This window comes from Rhineura floridana, chromosome 1 (assembly GCF_030035675.1).
Source record: "Rhineura floridana isolate rRhiFlo1 chromosome 1, rRhiFlo1.hap2, whole genome shotgun sequence".
Classification (NCBI taxonomy): domain Eukaryota; kingdom Metazoa; phylum Chordata; class Lepidosauria; order Squamata; family Rhineuridae; genus Rhineura; species Rhineura floridana.
The window spans coordinates 45,712,457-45,736,783 of NC_084480.1; the positions used below are offsets into that span (position 1 = coordinate 45,712,457).

Below are 24,327 nucleotides of genomic sequence, written 5' to 3' on the forward strand. Positions count from 1 at the left end.
CTGGCTACTTCGTGATTACTTTGTTTGTTTTATTGCATGTTTATTACATGCTTTTCCCCCAAGAGGGTTCAGGGCAGCAAACGTGGTTCTCAGCACCCCCATTTTATCCCCACAGTCACCTTGTGAATTAGGTTTAGACTGAGATATATTGATTGGTCCAAGGTCACCCGATGACCTTCAAGTCTGAGCTGTGATTTTAAGTCAGGGCTCCCCAATTATCTTCTGACACTCTGACTGGCTCTAGAATCACATATGTCAGGATTTCATCTCAAGATCCCTCCCCTTTCCCATTTTTCTTCTGACAAATCAGTAGCAATTTTGTTAGCTGTGTATCAGGACAACTGAGCAATTTCAGAATTTTATTTAAATTTGCCCTACCTTTAGGGAAACTGCAAATATAGTAGTATGCTGCTTGAAATGGCAGGCTGGTGCATTTGTTGCAAGTAGATCTGTACTTAGAGTTAATCCAGTAGTAATATACCTGCAGAAGGGATGATTCCAAGTAAGGCTTTCTTGATGGCGTTGCTGGAACTTCAAAATACTTTCCCCATGGAGGCTAGCCTGATGCCATCCTGATATCTTTTCATGACTGGATGAAAAATATTTTTTTGCTCAAGCTTTCTGGGATGCTGAATTTTATATCTGGTTTTAATCTGGAGTATAACAATATTTCTTCTGCTACTGTTTTATATCAATTTTATGTATGTATTGTTTTTATTGTGTAATTATGTTAGCTGATCTGGTCTGATTTTTACCTGAAGATTAGGAAACAAAATTTAAAAAGTTAAAATAAATAAAAAGTTAAAATAAAGTTTCTTTTAAACTGGGAATGGTTCTGGATAAAGATTAGGCAAAGAACCATGGCTTGGTGATAGAACACATGCTTTGCGTGCAAAAGGTCCCAGATTCAATCCTTGGTTTCTCCACATAGGGCTTGGTAACATTCCCTATCTGAAATCCTTAGAGAGCAACTGCCAGTCAGAGGAGGCAATATTGAGTTAGATGGAGCAAAGTTTTGGCTCGGTATAAGTCAGCTTCTGGAGGTTGACTTTACTTCTGAAAGAAAGATGTGTATGCATTTTTTGTGATTGGCTCTTAAAAGAATGGGCAGTTGTGCTCATTGGAATTGATGGATAGCCCAGTTCCAGTCAGGTATCAGCGATAGGACTGTGCTTTCTGGGTAACGACAATGCTTCAAGAATTCCCCAAATCCATAACCCCTAGCAGAGGTTGTATTAGGAAGTCTCAGTGCATCTTTACTCCCTACATTGGGATAACGTTGTTGCTCATATACTGGCATTAACAATGTATGAACAAATGGAAACCCACAGGTGGAGACTTTAGCAGTGACTCCATCCAGCTGTACATGTGGACTACCCTAACATTTCCAGAATGTGCTGGGAGGATCTTGGGGGAACCAACTGGTGCAGACAGAACCTCAGGTCTAGGACAGTGAAGGGTCGAACTAAAATGAAATAAATGTGATAAGAATATTAGTGAATACAACTTTAATTTGACACAAATTAAATTCTCCTGTCACTGAGATTAGCAAGGTGACCAACCGTATAACAACAGTGAGTCTTGTGACACCTTTAAGACTGAGGTTACTTCCAGATGCCCTGTTTATCAAGCATTCATCCTGATTTGTTTGCAGGTAAGCAGTATGACACTGTGTCTAATAATTTTTATCCCATGGTTTCACATGCATTTTTCTATCACTTTATTTACCACAAAAGGTCTGGTTTTTTTCTTTTTTTGGATTCAGGTTTGCAAGACTACAAAATTCACTTTAATTGCACAACCTGAATTTGCTGGTCTGTTATTGAGTTCCACCTGCAGAATAGCAACAGTCTCGAGGAAGGCCTAAACAATTTATTATGGCATAAGTTTTTATGTACCACACAGTCTACTTAATCAGATGAAGTGTAATCCTAAATTGGTAAGCGTATATACACACCATTTGGTGGTGGTGGGTGGAATGTAGAGGAATGACTTCAGAGGGAGATGCTAAAAGAACAGACAGTGACAATTACCTGAAAGCAAGCGACTGTATAACATTGCAATGACCTTATAACAATTACAAAGTTTGAGGAGTTCTTGGCAATATTGTTGTTTGCAATTGGAAGTGAGAAATGTGAAACATTAACACTGATCCTAAGCATGTTTACTTGGAAGTAAGTTGCATTGATTTTAATGGCAGTTACTTCAAAGTGGGTGTGGTTAGAATCAGATTCCTCTTTTGAAGGAAAAGCATAATAATGGCTTTGGTAACTTGTTTGTTCATTTCCTCTTGTCTGATGTACATTTTATTATTATTTTAGTAGTGGAGTTCGTTGATTTCTTGTTTCTTATTCTTACTGTTCTTTGAAAATACATATATTTTAAAACTCACATATCTCATGTTGCAAGAACAAACATTTCACTATTTGGAAAGGAGTGACCTGAGCAATGCAGAGCAGGGTGATCTCATTATTGGACTTTATCCAAACTTTGTAGCTTATAACTCTAATATTTTGAGCACCCTACTCTCTCCAGAGTATATTTCAAGCTGTGTTGTGAGAGATGAGATCAGCATCTTGTATCCTGCAGAAAATTAGTGCTTAATTACCAACAATAAATCAGTGCAGCATTTCTTTAAAAAAACAAAAGCAAAATACCTCTTCACTGTGTAGCCAGAACCATGAATATTGCATGAGTGATAAATGGACCAATACTGGATCTTATTTAAAACATTTGCTATGCATCACTGAAAGGTTTTTTTAATTAAATAAAAATTATTTGTTTTCTTAAAAAAACCTTTTCAAATAGCTGTATTGCCTTATGATGTTAAAACATAATAAGCAAATCCATTTACAAAGAATTCTATAAACCAAAGGTGTAATAGTCCCAGCTGTTGGGGAAAAAAAGGATGGCATGATGTGGAGCCATTAGATAGGTAAGAGCGTCCTTCCGAAATGATAGCTGAGATGATGGGAGTCTGTCACATTAGTTCATTGATAAACATTTCAGAAAAGGATCTTGTTTGGTCCCCCACCCTTGATAGCCTGCTTTGGTGAGTTGTTTTTTAAGAGAGGACCAAGTACTAGATCCTTGCATACCAGTTCTACATTGAGTAACAATGAAGTTTTCCAATGGTGGCCCATTTCCATTCAATCTGTAGTAAGAAGGAACAATAAGAGTCCCTTAAGAACAATAAGAGCCCTGCTGGATGAGACTGTCTAGTCACCATCTTGTTTCCCACAGTGACCAACCAGATGTCTGTGGGACGTCCAGAAGCAGGACATGAGCTTCTCCTTCTCTTTGTCCCCAGCGACTAGCATTCAGAAACATACAGCCTCTGATATTAAAGGTAATATAGCCACCATAACTAGTACCCATTGATGGCATTATCCTCCATGAATTTGACCCTTTTAAGAACATACATAGAAGAGATTTTTCTTCTCTGTATATATATAATCCTAATTTGGGTTCTGGTTGTACAGATGTAATACAGTATCACATCTAAAAAACTGTCCCTAAAATACTACAACCTTTTCACATACCCATCACATGTGTAATAAAGAATCCCATTGCTTATACCCTCACCAGAATACATTTTTTAATATTCTAGGGCAAGAACTAGGGCCAGCTTTGAATGTTCCTCAGTAGTGATTTTCATTTCACATTGACTTTATTCATTAATTCATGACATCGATATGGCTATCCATATAGGGATGGGATCCACTGGGTGGTGCCAGTTCAAAAGCATTCCATTGACCCAACAGGGCAGTATCAGTTCGAGTTCGTTCTTTGTCCACTTGCTGCTTTTACCGATCCATTTTTCCCTTGCAAAAAATAATGATATTAATGCTGATAATTGTTATAGGAAGAGTCTATATTTTGAAAGAAAATAGAGATAAAATTATTATTCTCAATATCAATATTTTAGGGACAGGTGTTTTTTTTTAAAAAAAAAAGTTCTCAAAAATACCCATGGAAAATCACTACATAAAAATCCAATCTATAACGACAGAGAATAATCAAATTAATGGAAAATTTGGTACCAAATCCCAAATGAGCAGAATTCTAGCACATCCCTATTCCCACAACATAAGAGTTTTCTGGGCAGCTGCTTATCTGCCAGTGAACCTCTCCGTGTTGCAAAGAATTCTGGGGACAGGAACATGTTATGGCACAGTTCTTACAAGCTCACTGAAACAGCTTCTAGCCTGGTCTGTTGGGCCTCACAATTGTCCTGTGTGGACTGAGTACCTAGAGTTCCACCTACATTCCCTTGTAGCTGTGTATTGCAGGGGAAGAATACTAATAGTGACCAAGCTAAAGCTTGTCTGCCATTATCAACTTTCTCATTAAGGACCTCCTGATTAATTTCTACATGACAAAGAGAATACACCTGGAATGGATCCAGATGCTTCCTTCCTACCAACAGATGAAGTAATCATCAGTTAGTCTGGAAGAGAGAAGCACTAGGGATGTCTCCCCTCAACCTAACAGTTCATTTCCCCAGGGAGGCTTGTGTGCTGCTAAAGCCTTGTGTTGTATCTTTTTGGTGCCAGGTGAAAACCTCTTTACTTATACAGGCTGTTAAAGATGTAGAGTTTTTATATTTTGTTTACGAGTGCTGCAGTTCAATGTTCTTTTCGTATGTACTTTTAAAATTCTATGAACAGAAGTTCAAGACAAAATATGAATGTGCATGCACACTTACACATAAAATGCATTTGAAAATTAAAGTTTAATCACTTCTAAAGTTTTGAAACATTCACTAAATAAAGGCACATTCTTTCCCACAGTTAATGTTGTTTTGTTTGTTTATTGGGAAAAGTCAGCGCTGAGAAGAACAAAAGGAAATTCAATACTCCAGAGGTTGAAAACAACTATTGAAATCAAACTGGTTTTCCAGATCAAGCATTTTTCTTCCTGGAGATTGGATGCATTTCAGGTCACTTCCTGAGGCTGTTAAATTCCTTATAAATGTGGTAGGAAAAAGGTTGTTGAGAAGGGGGATACATATACTTAGGGAATTAAAAAAAAAATTTACTTTAGCAGCATGGGTTGTATTCAACTACATCCTACTCAGAGTAAACTCATTGAAATTAACAAACCAAATTTAGTCATGTCTATTAACTTCAGTGTGTCTACTCTGAGAAAAACTGCCATTGAATACCAACTTGTTCTTTTAAGTCTGTCCTCTGGTGACTGGCCTTTGGTTTTCTTTCCTGAAAATTGCCTTTATTTAATTAATCAGTTAAGTCATTTTACAGCCTGGTCTTCACCAAACTTGTGGTGCCAGCTTCTGCTCCCACTTCAGCTGCTAAAGCAGGATGCTGGGTGAAGTAAGTGTTCTACTCCCCTTGCTTTCTGAAGCACTCAGCCACCGTTTTTGCACAGATTTTACTGGTGCAGGCACACATCAGATACACAGAGACACTCTGTTGGCCCTTAGCATGCCACACAAGGAGCCGCGAGCAGTCACGTTCCTGTGCCCTCCACTGAAAATACTGATTGTGAAAATACTCATGCATGGCATAGTAAGGGCATTTGCCCAGATAAGGCATATAAGCACAGAAGGAGGAGGCACTGTCTGAACTGGAACAAGGGGATGAGGCATTCCCTTTTTAATCAGAGCATGGAGCTGTAAAACTGGGAGCTCCAGACATATTGATCATGGCACATTAGTAGTGAAGATCAACTGGGCTTGTTTTTATAGGATGGAATCCAGTGCTTGTGCCGTGGCTTTTGATCTAATGGATGTGTCTGCTGAAGGGAGAGAGGAGGGTTTTCCCCCCCTGATTCATCCTTGCCACTATAAGTCCCTGTGCCACCTTCAAAGCTGTTCTGGAGGGTCCCCCAATTCTTTAAAACAGTGGACTGCAGTAGGAATGAGGACAAGGAGGAAATTGCCTTCCCTCCTCTTATGTTGGCAGATGCCTCCACTGGATTAAAAGCTGTTCTATAAGGACAGCAGCATTGGATATCACGGATTGTGTTTTAAGAAATAAGCATGTAGCCATTTTATTTTGCTGACTTTGGTAGCATTCTGGACAGCAGCATTTGTAAAGAAGAATGTTGTGGTCAGGAGGGTTTCATGAACAAATAAATAGAAAAATTAAAATTAAAAGGGTAGAGTTGCCTAGCCAGAATAGCATCTGTTGCACAGGCCCTGAAAAAGGAAGAGGGAAAACATATTCTGAATGCCTCCAGGCTACCTGTAGACTCCTAGATGACTTCTAATTGCTGGTGTCCACTAATGTTCAGATTGTCTCATGCTGCAACCAAAAGATTCTGTGCAGGTTCATTGACACAAAGTGGCTAATTGCTTGGTAGCTGCACAGAGGTTCTGTATGTTCTCGTGGGTGGGTGTTTTACTGATGGATCTGTTTCTGGTCTGTGTCAAGTTCACACATTTTTATTCATAGGCCTGTTTCATCCCATTTCTAAAGCAATCTGGAATTTTTTAAAATCATATTTTAATAATATTAAATAAATATTTTATAAAAAATTCTATGTAAATTCTTACTTTATCTCAGTATATGCATTTCTAAAGCATTTCATCCCCAAAAACACGTTAATGCATTTTTGTTCATTTTTTGAGCTGATAACTTTATTGTAACATTTGGAGAAGTACAAAATTTGAAGGACAGTTACATTCCAATCGGTGCATTAGTTCAGGAGGTACAAATTAGGTCAGTGTGCTTAACAATATGGAAAGAACAATATTCTCCCATCCCTAGTTTTATTCACAGCTATTCTACATCATAGTAAATGTAGCCTGCTAACTGTACCTATGAATTTTGGTATTTTTCTTGTGGACCCATGCACCTTAGTATTTATTGGGTTGTATTCAGCTACGTCCTACTCAGAGTAAACCCACTGAAATTAATGAATCTAAGTTAGTCATGCCCATTAACTTCAGTGGATCTACTCTGAGTAGGTCTAGCATTGAATATCACCCTAAGTGCCTAGTTGTAATCTACAAGTGAGGACATGCTATAGCTGTGGTGTGGATTGGGTCCTTTCTGTACATAGATGACTCATGGAAAAGTTAGTCTTCCCTGAAGTTTCTGTATATGCTCAGACTGGGTTGCTGGAAAATGTTCAGATTCTGGTGAGTTGGCCAATAGAATTTGCAGTAATACTTAGGAGTTTCCATTTTTGTTTTTACGAGACTGATCCACTAAACCAGGAGTGGCCACTCTGTGGCTCTCCAGATGCTGCTGGACTACAGCTCCCATCATCCCTGACCATGAGCTGTGTTGGCTGAGACTGATGGGAGCTGTAGTTCAGCAGCATCTGGAGAGCCACAGAGTGGCCACCCCTGCACTAAACTATGCAGAGAATATGCTGTTGCTGCTGCCACCATTGATTTTTTTCTCCTCTCAGCTGTCAACTGTATTGGCCAGAGTTTTAAGTCTTTACACTCATTCCAGGCGATTGTAGTGCAGGCGCTCCTGATGAGCAGTGCAAGGCTCATACTTTTCAGCCAGCTGGACAGACATCTGTCGGGAATGCTTTGATTTGGATTCCTGCATTGAGCAGGGGTTGGACTTGATGGCCTTATAGGCCCCTTCCAACTCTATTCTATTCTATGATTCTATGAGCTCTATTTAGGATGAATTCTTGCTGTTTAGTAATTGGATTCAAAGAGAGCCATTGCTTCAGATACAGCCTATCTGTTTTTCTAAATGCCCAGCTGTAGACATGTGATATCCCTCCTCTTTTTCCTGATTGCTCCCTGCAATAACAGATTTAATTAATTGTCACAGGCTTCTAAGGAGCAATCTGATTAGCAGATGTTAAAAGGGGATGATTTCAGCAGGTTCTTGGTGTGAAGTGGTAATTTGAGAGGTCTTGTGTATGGGCTTGCTGAGGTCTGATTGATGGGTTGCCTGGCATTGACTCTGCTAGTACTTTGGAAATTACATCATTTCCCACCCTTTCCCCACTCCACTGAGGCCAGGTGGAAATGTTTATGTGGAGAGCAGCCAGAGTGCCATTTGTACAGCTGGAAGGCTGCTGCTTCCCATAGCAAATCAAGACAAAGTATAACAATTCCTCCCTTGCCCAAGGAACACCAGCTGCATTTATATTCAGGTCTTCTCAGTCTATATGGTTGTCTTAGAAATTAAAAAGGAAAAGATTTTATTATATTCTATTTATTTAACTTACGCATGTATCAATTTCCCAATAATAATAGTTCTCTGGACTATATTATTTTTATTATTATTCTGTCTGTTGTGCCTCTTTTTTTCTGTAGTGTTGCTTGCTAAAGTTTAGCAAAAGCATTCCTATGAGTAAATTATCCAACATGTGGTTCAGTTATGTTCCAAGGTAAGAGTAATGTTTAAGATCTTTTGTGAACTAGGTTGGATTCTATTGAATTTGCCGAGGTTTTGTTTGTACAACATAACTGTTAAGTCCAAATTACATTTAAAGTCTATTAAACAGAGCCTGCCTTGTATGTTTTGTACACTTGTCTATTTTTTTAGATGCTTCACAAATAATTTAATAATACTATTCAACAAAATATATCTCCAGATCCTAACATGTATACTTCTGCAATAGGAGCCTTGTAGCGTTTCTTCAGATTTCTAATATGTGCGTGGAGAGTTTCAAGAGGTGATGAGGGGAAAAGCATACCTCTTTCCCATGACCCTGCGGCTACATAGTGCCAGAGGACTCAGGTTTAGGGCTGGCTGCTAGGCGTGAATCTCAGCATATTTTAGAAATATAGACGGCAGTTATTCTGGAGAGTGGCGTCCTTTTTCCTTTCCTTCCTTTTGAGACAACCCTGGAGAGTACAAGGAGGGGAATTTTTAACGTTGCAGGCACTACCTTTTTTTTTTCTGACCACATGTTGCTTCCAAACTTATAGGAACTCAGCCACTCAAGTTTACTATGATAGAATTTCATGACCAAATAAAATCACTGAACAGCAGTTTTGCCCTTTAATTTCATATACACACTAGTGGTTAATTCACTGGATAAAGCATTTTCAGTAGTCTTATCTCAGGGCCAAAGCAAATATCATGCATCACTTCTCAAATGAGAGAGGGATATGTGGGAAATTCCTGTTTTCATACCAGGAATTCTTCCTTTTCTACTGTTTCACCTTCCTTGAAGGCTCTTCTCCACTTGCTCTCCATTCTCTGTATTTATTTACTTCACAGTATCCTATTTTGCACTGGCTTGAGAAGCAGCGTGTTAGTAAACTAAGCATTACAGTGTTTGTTTGTTTTTAAAAAAGGTTAATGGAATTAAATCTGATTGTACTTAACTATAGTTTAGGAGCATCTCAAACATATTCAGCAGTATTTACAGTATAGATAGTTATGGTGGGGGACAGAAGGATAGCTAGTACAGAAACACACACACAATGCTTTTAAAAAGTCATCCCTAAAACCTTCCCAAAAAGCAAAATAGGGATTAAATGGGGGCAGTGATTTACCAGGGAAAGATACCGGAGAACAGAACTTGGGGTAATTGGACAAATGCAAGAATACATATAAATAACTCAAGTTTTAAGTTTGAATTTTCTTGGTGTTCATATTAAGAGCACATTCTGTGTTTCTGAGATTGTTATGCATAGGTGATCCATCATAATTTTGGCAAGCAGACTGTTAGTGCTTTGCATACTGTTAATTCAGTTTATAAAATAGAAATAGGGACAATATCTGAAAATGCAAACTGCTCTTTATAGCAAGATAACTCATTCACTAGAATAAAGTTAAAAACTCAAATCCCGTAATGCTTCCTTTTTGTATATAAATGCTTTCCCCTCGAGTACTTACTTGATTGGGGTGTGCATGTGTATAATATGCATATATTTGATACATTAATTTGTAAAAGTACATATGAACTCATCCTCTGGTTTTCTGCCAATTCATGTAATAAGTATAAGCGGTTAGTTCATCTTATCACATTTTCTTTAATGGACAGTATTATAATTGAAAGTGTGTGAGCTAAAAAAGTGAGGTACTAGATTTCTTAGCAGATATTAAAGGAGAGTCTTACTGGATCAGATTCATCTGGCCCAACATCCTGTTTCTAAATGTGGCAAGCCAGATGCTTCTGGGAAGCCCAAAAGCAGAACATGTGAGCAACAGCTCTCTTGTTGCTTGATCTCCAAGTCGTCTTAAGAGGCATTCTAACCCCATTTAAAGCCATATAAGCCAGAGGCCATAATCTCATCATGTGGCAGGAAATTCCATAAATTATCATTTATATATGTTATTATATAGCTTGTATTTCATAACATCTAATATTATGTTCTGTATTTGTGGTCAGTTGACTGTAAATAAATATTTTATTTTATTATTTACTAGATTTCTAATCTGCCTGTCACCCCAAGCCCCCAGGGCAGGCTACAACAATGTAAAAATATAACATTAAAGCTAGCTAAAACAATTTACAGTCAGAAGATAAAGTGGGTCCTGTATATGAGGTGTCAAAGGCCATGGTAAAGAAGTGTGTCATTAGCATATGACGAAAGCTAATAATGGGTTAGATTTAGACTTGGAAACAATCCTAACTATGGGAAAAGGGTGGAATTTAGACCATCTTTAATTAAGCAAGCATAATTTACCCTATTCCATACTCTGTTCCAGAGCAAGGCTATTGCTGTCTGAGCCAGCCCAAGCCTGGCAGAGGGAAAACAAGCCTTTAAAACAGAATTTAATACCACCCTTTTTGCCCAGTGTAACTTCCACTGGGTTGCTGGGTCATGTTAGTGAGCTGAAAGAGATTTGGATTACATGTAAATCTCCCCCTGTCCCTTCCTGGAATGTCCCCTTTTTGGGACTTACACTGGCCTCAGCTGAGCTGATTTTAGCTGAGCCCCTGCTGAACCAGGATGAGGGATTTATGCTGGGGTATCTCTGGCTGAACCAGGGTTGGAAATGTATGTCGGCATTGCCCTGGTTGAGGCAGGGTTCAGCTGGCTGAGCCAGAGATCTGTTAGATCTTAACTGGCTCATCCCAGTGGATCTTGCATTTGGATTAGTTAGTTGGAAATAATCATGGCCTGGTGAACTCCCATTGATTTCAATGGAAATGAAATTAAACTAATTTAGACTGCAATCCAATACATGTCTACTCAGAAGTAAGCTCCATTGGGCTCAATGGGACTTACTCCCATGTAAGTATGTGTTGGATTGCAGCCTAAATCTGAATCCAACCCAATTTGTTTTATGAAGAAATATTTTCTTTTGTTTGTCTTGAATCAACCAACCAATTTAATGGTTTAATAAGTTGATAATATGAAAGATGGACAAAAAAAATTCTCTGTCCAGTTTTTCTACACCATGCAGTCAATTTGTTCTAAACTGAAAAGGCCCAGACACTGACACTTTTCATCTTAGGCAGGGGTGGGGAATCTGTGGCACTGCAGACACATCTGCAGTGCTCCCATCCTCTGTGACCATTGACCATACTGGCTGGGGCTCATGGGGGCTGGGAGTTCAGCAACACCTGGAACTCCACAGGTGTCCCATCACTGCTTTGAGGGAAGTTGCCCTAATAACCCCTTGATCAATTTAGTTACTGTTTCCTGTGCTCTTCTCAGGTCTATGATGTCATTTTTTAGATAGGGCAACAAGAACTGTGCATAGTATTCCAAATGGGATCATACTACAGACATAGCAGTATGATATTAGCCATTCATTTTCAGTCCCTTTGCTAATGCTTCCCTGTCTTATTTTCTTAAGGCTAAACATACCCAGTCCCTGTAACCTTTCTGCATTTAAGCATGACTGCCCATTGCTACCTGTGAAATGTCAAAAAACCAAGTGCTTAAATTGTTTGTTTTGGATCAGACGTGCAGATTGGAAAAGTTCAATTAGGGAAAAAAGTACATTGCTACTGGCAACGTTTTTTAAAATTTAGAATTATGGTTTCACAGGATCATAACACTCTCTTCATGTATGCAGCTCTTCACTAACACATTTTTTTAAAAAAACAGGAAAGCAGTTTAGTGCCAAGTAAAAGATAGATTTTAAAAATGAGGTAATTGATGTCCACAGTGCAAAGGTTATTATGAATGTGTCATGCGCTATGTTATGTTCATCTGCCTGATACATTACTGTCTGTGTGAAAACTACTCCTTTAAAAAAAAAAGGCGGAAGTATAATTCTAAAGTATATACACCTGTTGAGATTGCATTGCTCTTCCACCCTTGAAATAGTTGGACTTTCTGAAGTAAGTCAAAAGATAGACGATGCACTGTGTGAACACACTTGGAAGGATTGCAAAAGGTTAATATTGTCTGGAACCTGTAACATGTGAGTGAATGAGGCATAGTGATAGGCACACCAAATGCCTAGTGTGAAAATAGCTCAAGTTTGATGCCCACAGAACCCTCCTCAGTGCCCAGCAAGGTTTCTGACCTTGTCACTTTTTTTAAACGGAGAGATTTTTGTTGCTGGGGGGAGAGGTTGCTTGCTTTTTTGTTTGTTTTGAGCGGGATAGATGTTTTGTCTGTTGTTTGGGGTGGCTGGATTCTGACCATCATCAGGTTCTCTTCTGTGAAATGGGTGTTTTGTGATATCCACGACAGTTTTGTCAGATTTCCAAGTGTGTTCTCAGGCCCCAAAATGTTGGCAACCATTGCTGTGGGAAAAGGCTTCATTAAATTAAGTTAGAATAGTTGTAAATATGTTGTAAATGCATTTGTTTCACAATATTCATCATTAAACTTGACATTCTGCAGAATGTACTAAAATGATTGCTGGGGTGTTAGGAAAAGGTTTAACTTTATTATAATTGTAGAGGTACTTGGATTTCTTTTTAGAGTTTTTAAATTACAGCATAAATATTTGGCCATGGGAGAGATGTGATAAATTGCATAACTGATTGATTTTTTTAAAAAAATGCAAAGCTATAGAATGATAGATAAATAACTATACAACCCACTCGTGATATGTCCTGGATGATTCCTCCCTCTTTAACAGAAATCTGTTCAGTTAAGAAAATATTGTGAATAGCTGTGGGTGTTGTCCATTGTCCAATTTTTAAATATTTGATTCATTTGAAGTTTCAAGATCAACTGGAGGAGGGTAAAAAAGAAAAAAAGACATTTAACTTGACTTAACTGACAGGTTTTAGGAGTACAAATTCTAATCCATGTTAAGAGAAGGGAAATTTATTGCAGAATAGTTTCCTACATACAGAGATAAGTTGTGACTGCTTTAATATTGGAACTGATTCTTTACTTGGATTAGTGCCTAATCAGGGTAGGATTAATTATCTTAAATATTAACTAAACTTTGGATACATTAGTCTTTAGTCTTGGGTTTAATCATCATCTTTGTGGCACAAGAACAAAAAGTCTGTAGTTTCCTAAACTGGTTCTAAATTTATTCAGTACATTTATACTCTGCCTTTCTTTCATCATAGAAACCCCAAAAGGCATACATGTGGTGGTTCCTAGGCAGTCTCTCATTGAGGTACTGACTAGTCCCAGACCTGGTTAGCTTCAGCAAAGTGGTAGCGTCATGTACCTTCACACCACAGCCTGGTGTTATAAATTCTGTTATAGCAATCTATGAGAGAATTTGGAATGATTTTGTAATATTCTTTTGCCAGATAACTTGCCCACAAAGTTCTGTCTCTGGCGTCTTTCATGTAATTAACCAAGAAACATTGCCCTTTTCCTTAGCCACGTTTGCTGATTCTCACTCTGCCCCCCCCAATGCTCACATCGAGTTAGTTGGTGAGACTGCTTTAACTCCCTTGTGGGTCTTTTTGAGTGTTGGGTACAGCTTTATTGGAATAAAAATTAATTTATATCTGTATAAGTTTAGAAATGAAATGTGTAATTTGTCAGAATAATGAATTCTTTTATTCTGAAGGCAGCATAGCATAAAAACATTTAAGAATCAAGGATTGCTGTAATGGCACAATGCTACTGTTACTGCATTTGCCTGTGCATGTATGAAATATGTTCTTTAATCTGTCACAATGGAAATGGGTGATGAGATCATTTGAACTGAACTGAAGGAGAGATTATTTCAGACAATTAATATGGTATGCAAAGGAATGGGCTTGTTATTTAGTGGTAGGTGGTAAACTGTGGGATCTAGGATACATCACATAGATAGGATCAGATCTTTTTACAGTCATTCCCACTCCCTTACTTGTTTTGGGGACAAAAAATTAAGAGTCCCACTGGCCACAGGTGGGAGGCACAGCTTTTGGAGGCAATTAAAGGACAGCCAGGATTTTCAGGCAAGGACCTTGTAACTCTCTCTGAAACAGCTCTCTCAAAACTATACTTCAGAATGCAGGTAGGGAATCACGTTACTGAATTTCCCACCACATATGAAAACTAGCATATAGTGAGATATTAAGTGTAAGGGGCCGGATCCATGATTTCCAGAGAACTGAACCACAGGGCATGGAACAAGGTGGGGTAATCAGCAATGACAATGAACACAGCTGTTTCCACTGAGGAGCACAGTGCCAGTGCCTTAGTCAAGTGTATGGAGTGGCAGCTGTTGTGTGTCAAGCAGCAGCTAGCCAGGCCAAACCAAGCCAGGGCAAGCCCAAGCTGAGCACTTCAAAAGGGCTAGCTTTTTTTCCTTTATGGGAGGAAACAGTGGCAGTGGTAGTGAAAGATGCTGCGCAGGAGCTAGTATCTGCCTCACTGGAAGGAGCACTAGAATGGTGGAGTGGAGCCTCAAGAGGGCAGTAGCAGCCCCTCTCTCCCTAATTTAGCCTTTCCTGCAAGGAGGGGCTAACTGTGCTGATGGCTCCCAGTGTGGAGACAACTCACCTCCAGAGCCTCCTGCTTCTCTCAACCAGGAGCCGTTAGTTAAACAAACAGGCCAGCATTAGGTTAGTCTTCCTCCACTGAAGGAACTAGAGCAGTTTTTTTCTTATTGTCTTTTCAAGTTGCTTTAGCCTTATTTGCATTACTTCCTGAACTTAAAAATATAAGTGTACTGCCTTCAAGTTGATTCCGACTTATGGCGACCCTATGAATAGGGTTTTCATGAGGCTGAGAGGCAGTGACTGGCCCAAGGTCACCCAGTGAGCTTCATGGCTATGTGGGGATTCGAATACCTGCTGTTTACATAATTCTTGAGCTGTGCTACTTCTGCTTGCTCTTTACATAAAGCTTTCATGTTGGGCATATCCTTTAACGTGGCATTTAAACAAAAGCAGACAGAAGAGCCTTTTGGCTTTCAGAAAGAGGGCAGGCTATTAAAGGATCAAGGGTACTCATAAAGCTTTAATAACTAGAACCCTTTCTCTTCACATGTGAACTTTCCAAGGTCAAAAATTGTTTACATTGGATAATGTTCAGTCATGATTTTTGCTACCTGCATTCTTAAGAGGTATAGGTCCAGGAAAGGTGTACTGTGTGATTCTTCTCAGGATGTATAGGTAAACTCTGAATTGCTCTTCACTGCAGCTATTATTTTCTTTACATGAGATGTATATTCTATGCAAGTGTAGGGAGGAGGGGACCCCCTGAATGGGGTGCAGAATTCAGCCGTTTGGTTTTCATTCCCCCCTTTTTTCTTCTTCCTTTTAAGAGCAAATTTCTATCTATTATGGTTGTGAAGATAGGTTTGAAAGTATGTGGATGTGAATTAGTAAGTCTTGCTAAACATTTCCACTGTCTTAACATTCCCTCCAGCTTCATAAAAGAAATGTAGACCTCCAATTTCCCAACACATGGATGCAAAACATTTTGTAAGCTAACATAACAAGACAATCAGATGCCCATAATGGCCACTAGTAACGTGTATGTTTGTCAGCAAGCACTTTCCATATTCATACTTTGCATGCCAAACTTTTAGCTACAATCATATGCACACTTTCTTGAGTGTAAGATGAATTGAACTCAGTAGGACTTACGTCAAGGTAAACATGCATAGGATTGCTCTCCAAGTGTTGCAGACTGTGTAGTGTGTAGTGAACTAGATGTGCTTACATCTCTCTTTTTTTCTTTTTCACCACAATTATACAACAAACGTTCTCATTGAATCCTGCTTCTTGGCAGATGCTTCTACAGTGTGTTCATTATGGGTGAAAAAGAAATGCATGTCTTTCTGCTCTTAAAGAATATGTAGCAGACCTTCAACATGAGACTGTTAAAATCTTGGGATACAAACCAGCACAAAATTATGTGCGTATAATACCACGAATCTCACTGGCTTTAAGCATACCTTTGGGATTGGTTCACAGATTGCCCAGCAATGACTGGGACAAAGATTTGCTCAGTGTCACAAAAGTGCATTAGCATGTAACTTGCAAATCATAATTTGATATAATATGATTTGATTTATTGATTTGAAGTAATATCACCTGAAAAAGAACCAGAGTCTGTTTGGTCAGTAAATCAATCTACACAAACACCTACTTCTCTAGTCTCTGAAACATTGCTTTCCTCCCATTTCTAGGAATTGGTTCTCCCACTCCCTCTACCAATTTCTGGGTAGGAGTGGGGGCTGAACAGCAATTTTGAGAAATAGCCATTATATATATTGTGAACTTAAAATCACTTACAAATTGGATTTACTTGTGAAGAAATAATGCACTTTTATGCTTCTAGACAGTGTTATACTTTGAGGCTGCAATCCTATGCACATTTACTTGGGATTAACTCCCATTGGACTCTGTGGAATTTATTTCTGAGTAAATGTTTATAGAATTGTACTGTGCATTAAGTTAGGAGCCCTGGTCCCCAACCTTTCAACCTTTTTTTGATTAAATTCAGGGGCACATTTCAAAATCTAAGGAAGTATTGTGTGCATTTTAAAATACCCATCCATAGAAGAAAAACTCAGACCCCCCCAAAAAAACAGGCAAATCAGTATCCTCCCAAAACGGAGACAAAAAAGAAGAGCCCCTCTCAAAGAGACAATCTTCTCCCCAGCTGAAGAACAACAAACTGCCCTCAAAACCGCCCCATGTTTAAATAACCTGAGCTTTTCCTGGGGCCTTACTCTGAATGCATCAGAGAATTTTAGCTGTACTGGCAGCAGTCCACAACTCTTGAAACAGGAATACACCAATGGGATTGACACACAGCTCCTTAGTTATCTTGTCTGATGTATCAGTCTATAGTGCTTGTATAAGATCCCTGCAATACCAACATAACATATTTTGTTACATGGCCGTGGCACAGCAGTTGGTATGCACTCAACTGTAAGCACTTATTTGTTGGCTCTACAAGTCTTAGAATCAGGAAGTAAATCCCCTTAAATCCATGTATCTAAGGTTAACTGGATTGCTGATAATAGTTATTAGCCTTACCTGGAGTTTTTCATCCATTTAGGGAAGAGATGTATTTCATAGCTTTTTTCTGAAAGCCAATGTATTTACTGAGCACCATTGTGTTTTACATCTGAAGTATTTGACTTTTTACTGTTTTTCTTTGCTGGATATTAAGTGGAGACGTGGCATTACTTGAAGTCATTCTATATACATTTTTTTTTACAAGCATAATAGAAACCAGAACATGATGACATCTCTTCCCTTACATATATGGATTCTATACCAGGAAAGACAAACTTCTTCCAGATTGTTGTTAAATGATTCAAATGTCTCAAGATGAAGAAGCTCTGAGTGCACTGTTTTTATTGCAGTGTTCAGAATGATTCGTAACAGACTGATAATTAAGTGCATGGCAGGCATCCCTGCAGTAGGATTGAATGCTGTTAAATAGTAAGTGCAAGCACTATATAGCTGAAATTTCTTGTGCTCTTGCAAGATCCCTTTAGAGATGTAAAGCAGAGTGATTGGAGAAGTATGTGGTTGGATTGTTGGTATGTACAACAGGGGTACCTTTTAAAGTGCGTGGAAAGATCCACTCTTAGGGTATGTTTACATTATACGTCAAGCATGTTTTCAAACCTCCATTTCTTTCAGGGCTTCCAATTAGGAGATCCTTGAAACTTTAAGTCTCTACACAAACTCAAGATCTCTAGCAGAAGATTTTCAGTATCCTCATAACACTACACAAGCAGGATTCTTTGAGGGAAGGCCTGAGAACTAAACCTGCTTAAGTGAAGATACATTCTTAGTAACATGACTGGTATCTAAACTTAAATCATTAACTAGTTTGTTTGTTGCTTTTATCAACATACAGGCTTTTGTTTTATCCTGATAAGCTCTTTTCCAGACTGATCAAGGAGAAAGAGAATAAGACTTACTCATCATCTTAAGTACTTTTTCAGAAAATTGCTAATCAGAGTCTCACTTCCTGAATACCAGACAAGCTGAGAAAAGACCTTAGTAACAGAGTGGGTTTGTTTTGCTTCCAAGACACATTTGATATATCTGCTCTTTGTACTAATCCTCAAGACCATCAGTACTGTGAAAAGATTATTACTCAGACTTAACAATGAGAATACCCTTATGGGAATGAAGACTTGATTAATGGTGGCTTTGAAGTCTGATATTTTTTTTCCCCTACAAGTTGTTCTATCCTTAATAGAAACATCTTTCTGATTATCTTCCTGCTTAACATAAATCAGCATCTACAAATTAAGAAATTGTTAGTTAAAAAATATACTACAACTGCACTCAACATGTCCAATTTAACCTCACCACTAACAAATCTGAGGACAAAAAACCCCCAATTTGTACCCATTTGCTTGCAGTAGGTCATGTTTAAATATTTGGTAGAAAAGTGTACAATATCTGTTCTCATTTGTGTAAACTTTTGTGAGAGCAGAACTTTAGTCAGAAGGGTCTAGGCATTCTCTCAAGGCTTACTTCATACAGTGCTTATAATTTCAGTTTATTGGGGCCAGGAACTGTCTCTAAGGGATCCTTGGGCCCTCATCAAACTACAGTTTCCAGGCTTCCTTGGGGGAGCTTAGACAAGTAAGTGTAAAACTTCTTCATTGGTTTATTGTGGAAATAAGTACCACAAGGTGATGGCCATTTGCTTAGGTGGGTTTTTGAAACTATGGAACTATCAATGGCTATTAGACAAAACCGCCATGTTTAAAAACTATATGGTCGACATTCTGGATTAATTAACCATGGTTTTCCATTTTAGTAACTGGAAACAATTGTTAATTAACACTGGAAGTATTTAATTGTGTCACAGAGAGGCCTTGTTTGCATGTGACCCTAAGCCAAACTATGGTTTACTGGGACTGTGCAAATGTGCTGGATCCCAGAGAAGAGCTTGCACCCACTTCGCTTCTCCCTTTTCGTTCAGCACAGCACAGCACAGCAGCTAAGCCAAGGTGTGGCTTAGTGCAGCCTTTCCAACCTTTGGGTCCCCAGATGTTGTTGGACTACAACTCCCATCAGCCCCAGCCAGCATGACCAGTAGTCAGGAATTATGGGAATGGTAGTCCAGCAACATCTGGGGACCCAAAGGTTGGGAAGGGCTGGTTTACTGTGTTGTCTGAACCTAGAAACATGTTTAAAGGCTGGTTCTCAGTGACAAATCATGGTTATGGAAGAAAGAGTTTAACCATGATCCTGGCTTTCGACAACATGCTAAGCCAAACCTTAGCTTAGCTATTGTGGTTCACTGAGCTAAAAGGACCAGGAAGGAGCAAAGTGGCTATGATCTGCTGTCAGCGAGCCAGTATATTTGCATGGTCCCAGTAAGCCATTGTTTGACTTGGCATTACATGCAGTCATGGTCAAAGGAGGAGGAAAGGGGCAGTGTGAGGATGGAGTGTGTGAGCAGAAAGCCTGTGCATATCTCAGCTTAATAAATTGGGCCAATCAGTTGGATTTGGACTGGGGAGATCCAAGTTCAGATCCCTACTTACCATGACGCTAGTCCATCCTCAGACTAGCCTACCTCTCGGGGTTGCTGTGATAGCAGTAGAGGTGGGGGCAAAGCATATGTATGCTGCTCTGAACTCTTTGGAGAAAGCGCAGATTCAAAATGTTAATTGTTAAGGAGATGTGGTGGGAGCAGCAGATGAATGGAAAAAGATATATTCTCATAGCAGTGGTTTGGGAGGGGTGGGGCTGATTCAACCAGTTATTAATTTGCAAAAGTCAGTATTTCATATTTTGATTTGCAGTGGTGGATTGCAAGAACTTTGTGTGGGTGGGTTGCTACACAGTCAGCACATAGGGATTACTGGGCAAAATACAGCAAAGGTTTTAAGGAGAGGTAGAAGACAGAGCCGACAACCACTTTCATTGGCTGCTGTCCTGAAAAATGGTGTTGTATATTAGTAACTGAAACAAATGTACCATGAAGCTATCAGATAGTGAATTAAGTTCTGGGCAGTCTAATTTAATTTTGTTTTTATAACAATGCAAGACTCTGGATTCAGACTGCTTCCTCTCCAGTGTGAAATCATGTCTCCCCCATCTGATTCTGATATATTATATGCTGCATTGTAACTTGCCTCTGTGTGAGTCTTGCATGTGAACATGCACTATATTCTGAAAGATTAAATTAAATGCATATGTAGCAGCGTTATATGCCATTTAAAATTGGTGTGCAATAAAATATAAACATCTGTAAAATAAATTATACTTTTCAGAGTCAACCCATTTATAACACGAAATGAGTTCATTGTGAATTTTTAAAATTACAATAGGGAATAGCACACACAACATCTAGTGTTGCTGCATGATGAGGGTGACTTTGACTTAGGTCTACAGAGAGAAACAAGTAAGGTAGAGCTTTTTTAACTAATTATTTCCAGACCTTTTGTGACTTGCAAAAGACTTTGGTTCTTCCACTGTGTTGTTAACTTATGAGTTAAGGGCAATATAACATCTATAAATCTGATTTAGTGTTTGACTTTTCCCTGGTGTATGTAGGGCCCAGTCCTCAAAGCACAGAGGAAAAAGGGCTAATTTCTAAAAAGTCAGAAAGAGCTGCCTTTGTGTTTCTGTATGTTTGTGAGTGGGGTACATTAAATCAGACCTTTTAAAAAAATAGAATTTTTAACTATTTCAAAAATCCATAATTCATAAAATAAAAATGTACAGTAGGTCCCGCTTTTCGGCATTCTGCTAATACGGCGACTTTCAATTAGAGTAAGGCCCCACTCATATGGCGCTTGTTCCGCTTTTACAGTGTTTCTCGGGCGTCAGGCACCATTTTATTGAAGGAGTTCCGCTTTTCGGCAGGTTTCGCTTTTAGGTGGGGGTCTGGAACATAACCCGCCGTATGAGTGGGGCCCTACTGTAATACAAACTTGTTAACCCAAGTTAATAAGTTCTTACAGTGCAATCCCGCATATGTGGACTATTAAGAAGTAAATCTTACTGAGTTAATAGGGCATACTTCCAGGTAAGTGCATGTGGATTGTAGCCTTAAAGATGAATTCTAAACTGAAGACCTAGTGCACTATAAAATAAATTGACTGCTATTTTACATAAATAAACAGTTCCATTGAGGTTACACTATATGCCTTCATAGATTATTATTATGGGCTTGATGCTGGGAGTAGGGTTCTGGGTCTTCAGGTTAGTCAATGGAGATATCTCTGAAATATTAACTGATTCCACCTGAGCAGTTTTGTACTCGCTTTTTATGTCCTCATTCTGTTTTTAAATATAGAGCTTTTTCCAAATAAAATGTTTAGGATTGAAGTGTCATATCTAGGGATGTAAAAAGGCATCATTTTCCATTCTGCACTGAATGTGTTGCATTCAGCACTGTTCCATTCCACTGCAGAACATCTTCTGCCAAAAACTATGTTATTTGTCTTGCTGTCCACTGGGGTGGAATTATGTAAGTATGTTGTGGTTACATTATGTCACCCCATTCATTTCAATAAGTAAATGCAATGCAAATAGGAAAAATGTAATCAATTGCATATTGAGGACTGAAAGCAACAACAACAGTGAATAGCAATTCTATTTGCTGGATTGATTTCTGTTCTGGACATGGACAAATAAGCTAACATCGTCAATTTCCATTCCCATTTCTCTTTTAATTGAAATTCTCCAATATCCTACCAGTATCTTACTTTCTTTTGAATCCCTACCCCATTTCTTCAGTGATACTTGTTATTGTTACATTTAGTTCATTCTCCCTTCCTATGTTTCTCTCCACTGGAATTTTAAAACCTTAAAAGTGAATTATAAGTAGAACTAGTACTTTCTCAGTTAATTGCAACACATCACTGATGTCTTCTGCCATTGGACACCTCAGAATGTAGATTCCTGAAAGTCTCAGACTGCTGGTTAATATTTACTATATACAACTGCTAATTCTTCTGAGTGTTCTTGTGAGGTTGGTAGGAGTCATTTAACTTGCATCTACTATCTAGTTAAGAGAGATCCTGTACTTCATTTTGCTTCCTGTCTGAACCACCATTGTAGTTAGCCACAATCCACAATTAGCCTTGGGCTTATACACATCCTCTCATCACTCTTCCTTTGTGTGCAGGAGAGGAAAGTGGATGCTTCGAGTTAGAACAAACCACATTGTGTTACATGTGAACTTGGGAACACGGAATTGTGGTTATTTTGATTAGAACAAATTATAGTTCCCTGGGTTCTTACATAATGTGGACCTGTGGTTTGTCTTGTGTGCAGGAGAGGGAAAGAGGGCACACAGACCCAAAGCTCTCTGAAGTTTGTTTATGATCACCTGAGCTATAGTTTAGATGATTATCAAAACTGGACCTTTTTTGCTTTTGCTTGTGTTCTGCTCTTTTGAACAAAATCTTACAATACTTACACCTTTTTGTATCATCATCATCATCAAATCATCATCATTCCTTTCACCTTTTATTTTCTTTATTTCTATCTTAACTGTGTTGGATCTTCGTCTCTTGCATTTCTGCTTCGTAAAAATAAAACTTATTTTCTCATGCTTTATTGATTAACCCTCTGGGTGGTCCTATGGGTAGTATGTGCTTCCTTAGCATTGCAGCACCTTGTATCCATTAATCTGATTGTAACAGGAAAAGATCTGGCCTCTTTTGAGTGGAATGCGCTTGTGTTAGTGACTCCTCTTCCTTAAATTAAATATCTTGAAAAAGTTGTTATTGCCTTGTAATTTCAACATTTCTTGCCATTGAATCCTACCTTTCAAAAAAAGTTATCAAGGCAAACTATGAATTTTCTTCATTGCAGCTTATTATGCTGTTCCCTCCCGCTCACCCCGTAGTTTTCTAGTATTAATAGAGAAGTTGTAGTTTCCTTTAAATTCAATAATGACTTTGTGCAAGTATATTCATGCCTTCCTCTTATCCATTTCTAATAATAATTTGAAGTTTAAACATTGTAATAGATACTGGGATTCCATTAATTCTGAACACCCGTGGCAGGGAGTTGGTAGTGAGTGGTAGTGAATAGACTGAGGCATTAAATCTTTAATATTCTGCATAAAATATTATCTGAGGACAGTGTTGCACCTGCCCTCTGTTTGTTAGGCTTCCTTTATGGGTAGAGGTCTGTTGAAGTAATACTGCCCTCATGTGGTGGAGTGTTATGGGAATGCTGACTTTCCTCAATGGCCAATTTGTTTGTTTCCTGATTGCAAGGTGTACTCTCTCACTTTACTCTTTCCATTCTCTTTAGAGAATTACATTAAATTACATTTAATTACTCTTTGTTACTTGAATATTTGTTCAGTTCTGCATTTTCCTGTGCACTGTATTATAACTCTGACTAACATTCTAGACTTATATTTGGCAATATCTCCTTAATCTCTCTTTACCACTGACTTGTTTTTTTATTCCTTGTAATTTCTTCCACTTTGTATCAAGTGTTTGTCACCAACATTCACTGCTACTCTACCATCCATGCAGCTGTGTGTCTTATTCATTTTTTGTTTTGTTTTTTGCAAACCCATTTAAGCTTTAATTACTTTCTGTATATTGTTTCTATCCTGGCATCCTATGACACTCTCAAGACCACACCGATTTGAAATTAAGACCAGATTTGTATTTCAAGCTTAAATATCAATCTGTGCATTTAATGTGGAGATCTTCCTTAAGAATATAAGAACATAAGAAGAGCCTGCTGGATCAGGCCAGTGGCCCATCTAGTCCAGCATCCTGTTCTCACAGTGGCCAACCAGGTGCCTGGGGGAAGCCCGCAAGCAGGACCCGAGTGCAAGAACACTCTCCCCTCCTGAGGCTTCCAGCAACTGGTTTTCAGAAGCATGCTGCCTCTGACTAGGGTGGCACAGCACAGCCATCATGGCTAGTAGCCATTGATAGCCCTGTCCTCCATGAATTTGTCTAATCTTCTTTTAAAGCCATCCAAGCTGGTGGCCATTACTGCATCTTGTGGGAGCAAATTCCATAGTTTAACTATGCGCTGAGTAAAGAAGTACTTCCTTTTGTCTGTCCTGAATCTTCCAACATTCAGCTTCTTTGAATGTCCACGAGTTCTAGTATTGTGAGAGAGGGAGAAGAACTT

The 24,327-nt window shown here is 38.7% G+C and overlaps 1 protein-coding gene across 11 annotated transcripts in view; it reads left to right on the forward strand.

Moving 5' to 3' along the window:
• The window catches only part of LHFPL2 (LHFPL tetraspan subfamily member 2), a 145,877-nt gene that overhangs the window by 64,582 nt on the left and 56,968 nt on the right, over positions 1-24,327 (forward strand). The window contains exon 1 of one of the 11 annotated variants that reach the window (XM_061620050.1): positions 1,587-1,654. The exons of 4 other annotated variants lie outside the window; for them this stretch is intronic. The gene's annotated coding sequence lies outside the window, so the exon portion shown is untranslated. Of the gene's footprint in view, positions 1-1,586; positions 1,655-1,917; positions 1,940-7,989; positions 8,095-8,146; positions 8,332-12,173; positions 12,279-24,327 lie in introns of those variants that run through there. 6 more of the 11 variants (XM_061620089.1, XM_061620002.1, XM_061620060.1 and 3 more) reach the window with 6 other exon arrangements.